This window comes from Prinia subflava, chromosome 8, assembly GCF_021018805.1.
Source record: "Prinia subflava isolate CZ2003 ecotype Zambia chromosome 8, Cam_Psub_1.2, whole genome shotgun sequence".
Taxonomy (NCBI): Eukaryota; Metazoa; Chordata; class Aves; order Passeriformes; family Cisticolidae; genus Prinia; species Prinia subflava.
Genome location: NC_086254.1, coordinates 3,912,457 through 3,922,114, shown reverse-complemented (window position 1 = coordinate 3,922,114; position 9,658 = coordinate 3,912,457).

Here is a 9,658-nt window from a genome sequence, read left to right as displayed (position 1 = left end):
GGCTAAGTGTTTTAAAGGCTTATGTTCCAGATCTATATTGTCACCAGGAAATAATATCAGTTTTCTGAGCAGTTCTGTGTTCCTGTCTACCCCCTAGCACTTGGGTTTTATTGATACATAAGTAGTTTGCTCCAAGGAATCTCTTTTTGAATAAGCCTTGACTGAGTTTGCTTGTACGTAGTAAAATCTAAGTTATTTCTTGATATATTGTATATAGAGGTAACAAGTTTGCCATTGCCATGGGTATGCATCATAAGGAAAAATGAAAACTCCTTGTGAGGAGAGAAATTGGGAAAAAGGAGATAGCAATTAATTGTATTTTTTGTTTGATTCATAGCTCCTTGCTGGCTTGAATAAGAGCATAGCAAGGACTACAAGCTGTTTTATTCCCAGTCCTATGTGACCTATAAATAAAGTGGGGACTAAACTTGGGCTGAACACATCAGTCTGGCCTCAAGTATTTGTGCTGAGCTCAAGGCTACTCCTACAGAACAGGTTCAAAAGTTTAACTGTTACTGAATTGTTGTTGGGCTCACGTTTCACTGGAAGTGGGTGTGTATGTGAAGTGTGATTTCCTGGTAAAATATGGACCTGTGAGTCAGCAGCATGGCAAACAGGGAAGCCTGGTGCAGGAACTGCTGCAGCTGCTATAATGAACGATTCAGAACGTGCCTTCATGCAGGGCATGCTGAAAATATTTTTACATTGACTTTGTATTGTAGCAGTGCTCAGCTTCTCCAGCTCAGATCAGGGTCTTGCTGGGTTTACACTGATCCTTGATGATCTCCTGTAGGGGTAAGAACCTCCATTCCAAACAGCCAGGCTAAATTTTCTTGCCCAAGACACCAGAGCAAGCCCTGGAGCCAAAAGCAGGAGCTAGTCCTGACTTACATTCCCTGATAAATGAAACCACAATGACCCTAATGTTAAACCTCACCATGTGTCTGTCATTCCTTAATAAATCCAGCAGTATTCCCTCTAGGTCACTGACCACAGATAAGGCCTCAGTTGTGGTTTGAAGCATGGACAATGATTGCTCGAGCCAAGGAGAGGAGATGTAGATATAGACAAAGTTGTTCATGAAAGGGTGACACCTAAACAAAGTGTTTTGACCTGACTTTTGGGTAAGATTTCTGGTATTGAATCAGGCTTGACAGGAATGGTTGTGGTAAAACAGTCTCTGGAACTGCAGGAAATCCTTATGGATTCTTATGGTGGTATTGATTGAGGCTTTTGGCAGAAAGGTGCTGTTTAAGACCTGGGTAAACCAGAATGACCTTGTTCCAAACTTTATTTGTATAAGCTTAAACTATTACTTAAACTGATAGTGTTCTCAGCTGGGAAACAGAGACAGGCCTAGTCATTAGGGGTAGGAGCAGGTAAAATGACCCCTGAGAGGTGTTCACTTTACACAACATGGACAAAATTTCTTCAGAATTAGATTTCTTTCCTTTTATTAGTAAAAAACAACATAAAAATAAATCTGCAAACAAAAGCAGCAGAAATTAATGATGAAAGACTGTCTGAAAGCCAACATAGTTATGGAGAGGGTTAAACTAAAATGAAAATTGCAATTTTTTAACTCATAAAGAATTGAGTGTAAGAAATTTTTGCTCTGCAACCTGAAACCTGACTTAATTGACAATCAGTTTAATATACCTGATGGAAAGCAGTCATGAGATCCACTGCTGTGGCAGTGTACAGTCCTTGGAACAAACACAGGGATGTGAAATATGAGGCAGGTCATAACTGATTTGCCTTTTTTGAAATGCTGGCATGTCACTGGAAGAAAATAAACATCAGAATTCTTTCTTGAAGAAACAAGGACATACAGTCGAGAATGGTTATTTGTATGTAAATTTGATGCCAGAAGTTAAAATACTGTTTTCACTGCTTCCTTTTTCTATTGTTGGCTTAAACAAGAGAGTTAAATACTTGATTCATGATTGAAAATGGCAAGCTGGAAATACTAATTTACATAATCTATTTTATATTTATAATTTTTAATTACATTATTAAATAGCAGATTCCATGTACTTGGCATGTTGTTACTTTTGACAGTCAGTAGGACTGGAGTCATTGATTTAAGATATGTGAACAGATATATTTTCAATCTTAATATTTTGTTCTTTAATCTGACAAGTACTATTTTGTTTATTAGATGCTGTTAGCTTTCAATTGATTCTTTCTGTTGAGTTACATTTGATGAGATTCAGTTAAAATGCACAAAGGAATCATTAAAAATGAGAAACGAAAATTTGGTTTTAGCTCCCCCCGCTTCTAAGATATTCATACTACCAGATCTCATCCTCCCACAAGTTAGAGCTAAGCATCCCACACCTTGATCTTGCACAAAGTTTGGAGAAGGAAAAATCAAACTGGCTTCCTTTTCCAAATCCGTGTTTGATATCCATCTCTTAATGAACCAGGCATCAAAATGAACTTGTTGAATAAACTCAGATGAAGACATTTCTTTCTGCACCTGCAGATGCAGCTCTGCTGTAAGGAGCTGGTTCAGCACTCCACATGCTATTTCCAGCCACTTACTCAGTAACACCCACCAGTTCAGTGTTTTGACTTTCTCTGAAATTTCTGCAGCAAGCCTGAACTACTGGTATATTCTGTACTTTGTGGTGCTGGATTTCATGGCGTGTGGGCTGCCCTTATTTCACATTTTATTTTAGATAGGGCTGTTTTTAAAAGAACAGGCATACTTGGTTTAAAATAAAGAATTACACTGTGAAAATTGTTTTTCCTGTTAGCCTGCTAAATTTTTGACTTTTGCTTACATTTTATAAAATACATCCGAAAAATTCATTTTGCAGAATGTATCCCGGTTGATGCCTCTTACCTCAAATTGTGTCCGGAAATTGTTGATTATGAGGTATATAAAGGGCTTGGCAAGAAAGTTAATTTTTTCCTGGAAGAAATCTGAGATATGCTCAGATATGCTCAGATTTGTACCTGACACATTCTGGTGCCTTTGCGAGTACAAAATTAGTGCAGTGCACAAAAGGGAAGGGAATGTGTCTGCAGCCAGGGAGGTATTGGATAGAGATTGCCCAGAGGTGAAGGGAGCAGTGAATACAAATGTAACCTGCACAAGGGCTCCAGGAGAGTGTGGGCAACACCACCTGCACTGCACATTTCAAGTGCCAAATCCCTTAATGTGGGTGCACTTAGAAATCTTACCTGAGCATTAGTGCCCTCAAGAAAGCAAAATAGGTTGAGATCGTGCAAGTCCAGCCGTCAGTAGGCTATAGTGTTGTCATATAATACAATATTTGCCTCTACCAGAAAATTATACAAGCACAATTCTTATTTTATACACAGGAACTCTGGAACTGCATTTCATTCCACCTGAAGGCCAAAGGAAGAGCTGGGCTTTGGAGCACAAGCAGGTCTGTTGTGGAAAGGGGTGGGTGGGCAGAAGGGATGGACGGTGGGGCCCGTGCAGTCTGTGATCTCATTGTGTGGCTGTGTAGGACTGCTCTGGTTTGCTGTCAGGACTAAGAACTTGCTGGAGGAGGAGAAAAGGGGGAGGGGGAATGGAGGCAGTGAAAACACAGGTGGCTTCAGTTATATTTGGCTTTTTGAACAGATTAATCACTTTGTTGATTTACACTGTCCTTATTCTGTGCTTTTAAATCATTTCTTATGGAAGGATTTTAATGAACTAAGTCAGAAAATATTCTATTGACCAAAGCCTTCTTGAAAAATAAAGAATTTTTTTTTAAATAATTTGGAAAAATGAGTGATTGCAGTTCTTCCATGACTGCCAGTTAAACTCCTGCAACCATTCTGGATTTGAAATAAAGCCTCTTCTTAGCTTCATTTAACTTCAGGATTTACAATAATAAATCTCGTAACACTTTTTTTTAAAGCAAATGTACCAGCTGAAGTTGATATAAATGCTCTATTATGAACAGTATCCAAAAAGCTACTTTGAAGTATGGAAAAGAGACTTTGCTGCTTGCTGGCTCAAAGGAATAAAGAGATAATAGTTCTTCCACTGGTACTGAACTTGTCTTAAGCAAAAGTAGCTTCTAAAATCATGAGAATAAAATTCTTTTATTAGCAGCCTGAGATTCTGTGTTCTTATACTTTATCAAAAATGTGTAAAGTGTGCAAATGCCAACATGACTCCAGGAAAGAAAGGCCAGAGTTTATTCATATACCTTTTCATTTTATACATAAGACATGCTGAGACCATCTTCAGAGCAGGTAAAATTTCTGGTATAAAGAGTAAATGGAATGAGATTGTGAATGAAATGAAAAGAAAGATGTTTAATTTCTATCTTTTTACTTTATTGTTGCTAAGTAATTAATAAATTATTCACACAGTAATTTTATTACTGTGGGTTTAAATTTTGTGAAGAACATTGTATGCAAACCAGAGCTTTAGGAGCCAAGTGCTGATGCCCAAAAACATCTTGTACATTAGTTAACAAGAATCAGATGTTAAGCAGAACTGTGCAAATGTTTCAAAGTTTTAATGTTTGTTGTTTTCTTTCTCCCTTTAAATAATTTATGGTACCATTTGCTTTAGGACTGCGGGCTTGAGGTCCCTTTGCTTTAGCAGAGGAAGTTAGTAGCAGAGCAAGGAGTTCTTCCCAACTCTTTTCTCCCAGGTTACCATTATAACTGACAGATGATTCTTTCACACTTCATGTTTTTTTGCTCCATGGGTTTTTTTTACCATTTTGCTTCATTAAAAGTAGACATTTGACTAGTAAAGATTTTTACAGACTTTTTTATTTCCAGTGGATTAAAATCAAACAGAAGATGCCCAGGAGAAGAGTGACTGGCCACTTTCTCCATTTGTTCTCTTGTTGTTGGACTGGGAGCTGCCCTCTGCCTAAGGTGGATCCCTATCAGTGATAGTATAGATATATTTTAATCCCAATTCCCTATCTAAATTGTATTATAACTTTAAGAACTTCAAAATATTTGCATAATAAGTGTCATAAAAATCAGCATCCTGGGGTTAGTGCTTAAAAATGACCAAGCTTTTCTTTTGTTGCTGGCAGAATTTGTTTCACAGTGCTATCAATTAAGGATGGCTATAGTGAATTCATGTACCTACCCTTCCCAAAAGGGTGAATACAGCCTCACTCTGCCTTACTGGAAGCACTGAGAGTGACAGTAAATCTCTTTGTGTAGGACTTACTTCTGGGAAATAAAGACATTCTCAATACTTAATTAGAATATTTTTCATTTAAAGCAATGTTTATTCAAATTTTTAGTTAACCCTGACCGTAACATTCCCTGTAGTGATTAAAATTCTGTGTTCACTGCAGTTCTCCCTTTCAGTCTAGAGGTAGTGAGGCTGGAAAGAGAGAGGCCTCATAGGGAAAGGCTTCCATTTTTGTTCTGTCAATGCTTGTTTGTCATTTCTCATAATAAATTTCTCATAATAAATCTGCTTTGCTGTTGTCTTCATGAAGGGGACTCTGGTGTATCACAGTGAAGACTGCAGTGGTCAACTAATGATTCTTCTGGGGATGAATGTTTCACTGTGGTAGAAAGGTCAAAACATAGGTTAAATAGACATTTAATTCCACAGTTTTCTTCCAGAATCTGAGCAGACATCACAGCCCTTTTCTGCTATAATTGCATCAGAAGCATCTAGAATCCCAAAATGCAAGAAATTCACTTATCAGCTACAGCAATAAAGATAAACTTGAGCTAAAAAACTGGTAAAAGCCAAAGCAGATAAACTGGTTGGTGAAATAGTATCTTTGGTGCACAATTACTATAATTCCTCACTTCTCTTGACCTCCATGTGCTGCTCTTGTGCTTGACTAAATCTCAGCTAGAAGAGGTAGCTGTGTTCCAGCAGTGTTTAACTTTGTCTGGTGTTAATGCAAAATATTCTCATTTGCAAAGGGGATTTTTTCTTTTCTTTTTATTTTCCCAGAGAAGAAAAGGGAGCAGTTAATAGAATTGAAGTGTGTTCATCTTTTGCTGCTCTGTGATTATGTGCTGGAACTGTAATTTTTTTCTGCTATACTTTTTGGGACAGAATTATATGGATACAGCCAAGGAGACTGTCACCTGTGAGATAAGTTATCTAGGTAAGGGCCCCAATAATTTTTTTTAAAGCTTCAGTTTGTTTTCTGATTCAAAAGATGAAGGAGAAGAGTCTGAATTAGCTTCCCTGCCCAACAAAAAACATGATCTGCATTCCAGGAAGTAGGAAGTTTATATAGAGTTTATTTGTCAGTAATAATGAAATAGTAGATTTTATACTTGAGTGTGTAAATTTTATTTACTGCTATCACAATGCTAGAATGTGTTCCTGTGAACCCACCCCAGGTTTTGTGCTTTTACTCAGGCAACAAGAAAGAAAGCATTTTTGATGGAAATTCAGAATGAGGAGGTAAAAAGGATGTGGTGACTAAAAATGTAACTTTTATTGAAACTCACAGAATGAGAATCTTCCTAGCAGATATTTTCCAATTAAGTGTGTAGTGGATCAGGTGGTCCAGCTGGTTTTCTTGAAGTTTTTGGTAGTAGTGGACTACTATAAAGATGTTTAGTCTGGATGGTTGAGGCTATTGCAGCCTATTTGTTCCAAAAGGTATGGACAGGGACTCAAATAATTGCTCACACATGTAGTTCTGCCTGCAAAGGTGAAGAAAAACTGTTGGCAATCTAGTTTTGATTATTCAGGTACTAAATTTCATGCTAAAATACTAAATATTTCCTAACAGCTTTTGACGTCATTAGCAGCTATTTACCTGAGTGTTAATCATGGCTAATGTAGGTGCAAGCACCACACAGAGATAAAGCAGATTCAACAAAGTACAGGTGCAGAATTTCTCAAACTTCCCTCCCTCTCAGCTGTGTGTTCCAAGGCAATAACAGCCTGGCAAATGTGCATCAGGCTGGAGGGCTGAAAGGCAAGAAAAACACACACATTCGTAGCTGAGTCATCTCTGGATTTTTGTAATACAGACTTCTGTGAGAACAGGATCAAGTGTTGGTTCTGTAATAAATCTGTAACTGAAAATTATGCTGCTTTTATACATGATTACATTTCTTGAGTCAGCTGCCCTCCTGTCAGGCTGGTCAGTGCTTGGTTTAAACTGTCCAGCTGCTGCCCTGTGCAGCCCAGGTGTTCGTGGCTCAGTCCAAGTCTGTCTTTATGTTTTAGCACTGCAGACTGGGTTCAAAACCCAAGTGAGTTATTGTGCAGCCTTGGCACAAGTAGTGAGAAACCTTAAACCCCCACAGCCTCTTAGCTGAATCTCTGTCACTCTGCAGCTCTTTTGCAGTCACTCTAATTGTCTTTGAATCTCCTTGGAGTGGAATATTTCAGGTGGGTCTGGACATGCATTTATTGAGCTGTCAGTCTACCAGAATGATGTTAAATTTCACTCTTTTGATCTTGTCAGACACTAAAATTATTAAGTTTTGCACCAATCCAAATGTCAATTATTTGCAGAATCTCATGATTTATGAATTTGCTTCCATACCAAGAGGCTTAAAATACATACACCTCAAAATGCAGACCAGTCTTTTATGTTCTGCATTAAATGCATGCTTGTTTGTTCTAACCATATTGCAGCAATTAAATATATACCTGCAAATACACACAAGTATGTATTTTCTTTTGGTTACTTTATGTTCTCTGTCTGGGTAATGCATGAGAGAAATACCAAAAGCAGCCTATTTCTTCCTTCCTAAAATTAGTATTGTTAGATCTAGTCAACACTGAATATTATTTTCATATTTAGTTTTTCACAGATTTTGTTGCTGTTTGCTATTCAGAGGCTTAATAAGCTTCTTTTTTTTACCTACATGGAAATGGTTTGGAGTTAATCAGGATAACAAAATATTTTCAATTTATATCTTTCTGATATCTTGGTTTACTGTTAATGCCCCTTCTGATGTAGCTTTCTGCAAAAGCTCTGGCAAACCTCCAGAGCTGTTCACAGATGTAGCAGCATCCACCATTAGAGGATATTTGGATAAATAAATACATTCAAAGGCATTTTGTGGTAAATACTTGGAAATCCTTTCAGGGAAAGCCGCATGCCCTCACATTGGGTGTGTGTAAGTCCTCCTGGGATTCAGGCAGGGCACATTTGTTGGCCTGCTGGGGATCAGCTAAGCAGTTTAACTATCACCAAACATCTCTGTTCATCTGGGGAGTCTCACTTGCCTCTGTCAGGTTCAGCCATCAAAACCACTTCTGGTACCACAACCAGATTCCAAATGGTGTAAGAAAATCTGTTGCTCTGTGTCTGGACTAGTGCCAGACATGAGAATAAAGAGGTTCTGACTTGCTGCTCTCATGGGAGGGTTTAACTGCATGGCACAGCTATGAGACCTCGTGCTCAAATGAACCACCAAGAGAACGGAGCTTCTGAGGGAGCATGACAGGGATAAAAACTGCTTTTCATATTGCATGGGCACCTGGCACCGACAGGGTAAGCTGTGGAGGCAAACACTACACTTTGTTCCAAGAAAGGAACTGCCTAACTGACAGAACAAATAAGGAAAAAATTTAATTGGCTATAAAGAAGTGAGCTGTGATCTTGCCTAACAAAAGTTGACTTGTATTGTATAGTGGCATTCTTTATTCCCACAGTGCCAAAGGGGATTGTCACAAACTTCTGGTGGAAGTTTTTGGTGCAGAGTGGTCTGGACAAACATGAAAATTGTGGTTGGAGAACAGGACAAGCATGCAGTTAAGGCATGGTGGCTATCAAGGAATGAGGGCTGTAGGGGCTGACAGAGGAAGGGAAAGTCACAGGGGCCTTTTTAGAAACCATTGGAGATTTGCACCCAGCAGTGAAACCCAGAGTGGGTGGAAGGAGGTGGCTTGTGACATTGAGGGAAGGGAGAAGGGGGATGTGCAGACAGAGGTGATGGCACCAGTGGCCAGGTAGCACAGCAACAAAAAGCATAAAGCAGTATCTGGAAACTTCAATGAAGGGCAAAAGGGGAATCAAAAGAAGTCTTTAGAACTGATGGTTTTCTGTTTGTGAGGAACATTTTGTTTAATTTGAATCTGTCTTAGGAAAATTTGGAATTTGGAAATTCAGCTCCATAAAAGCAGAATTATTGCCACAGCAGTTACAGTTACAAACCTGCTTTTGGCCATCTCAAAGCATCAGGTCTAGCAGTAAATGTGAGTTGAGAGCAACATAGGACGTGCCCTGGATACTCCGAGGACGCTTGGATCAAGAGCCATTTAAACTACCCAAAGTGAGAAGAGTTAAACCCTGATGAGCTGCCCTGTGAGGCGTTCCTTACAAGCTCTGAGCTGTGGCTGGGCATCAAAGACAGAAAATGTTCCCGGGAAAGGATTCGGAAAATGTTCCCGGGCCAGGATTCGGAGAATATTCCCGGGCAAGGATTGGGAGAACATTCCCGGGCCGGGATTGGGAGGCGGGACGGGCGCGGGCTCGGGGCGCCACCCAGCGGCGCAGCGCGGCGCCTGCACCCGCTCCCACACGGCCGAGGCCTTCGAGCTGGTGATGTAAAACTTCTGATTTCAGTGCTTCTGATTTTCCTTCGTCCGCGGCTGGGGTTGGAGATAAACCCCTTAATTTCTACAAAATTGTGTTGGTTCGTTATTGCCTCCAAGGACTTCCTAGGAGCTCTGACTTCGCTGGTTTAGTTGAGCCATGGGACGGTACGGGTA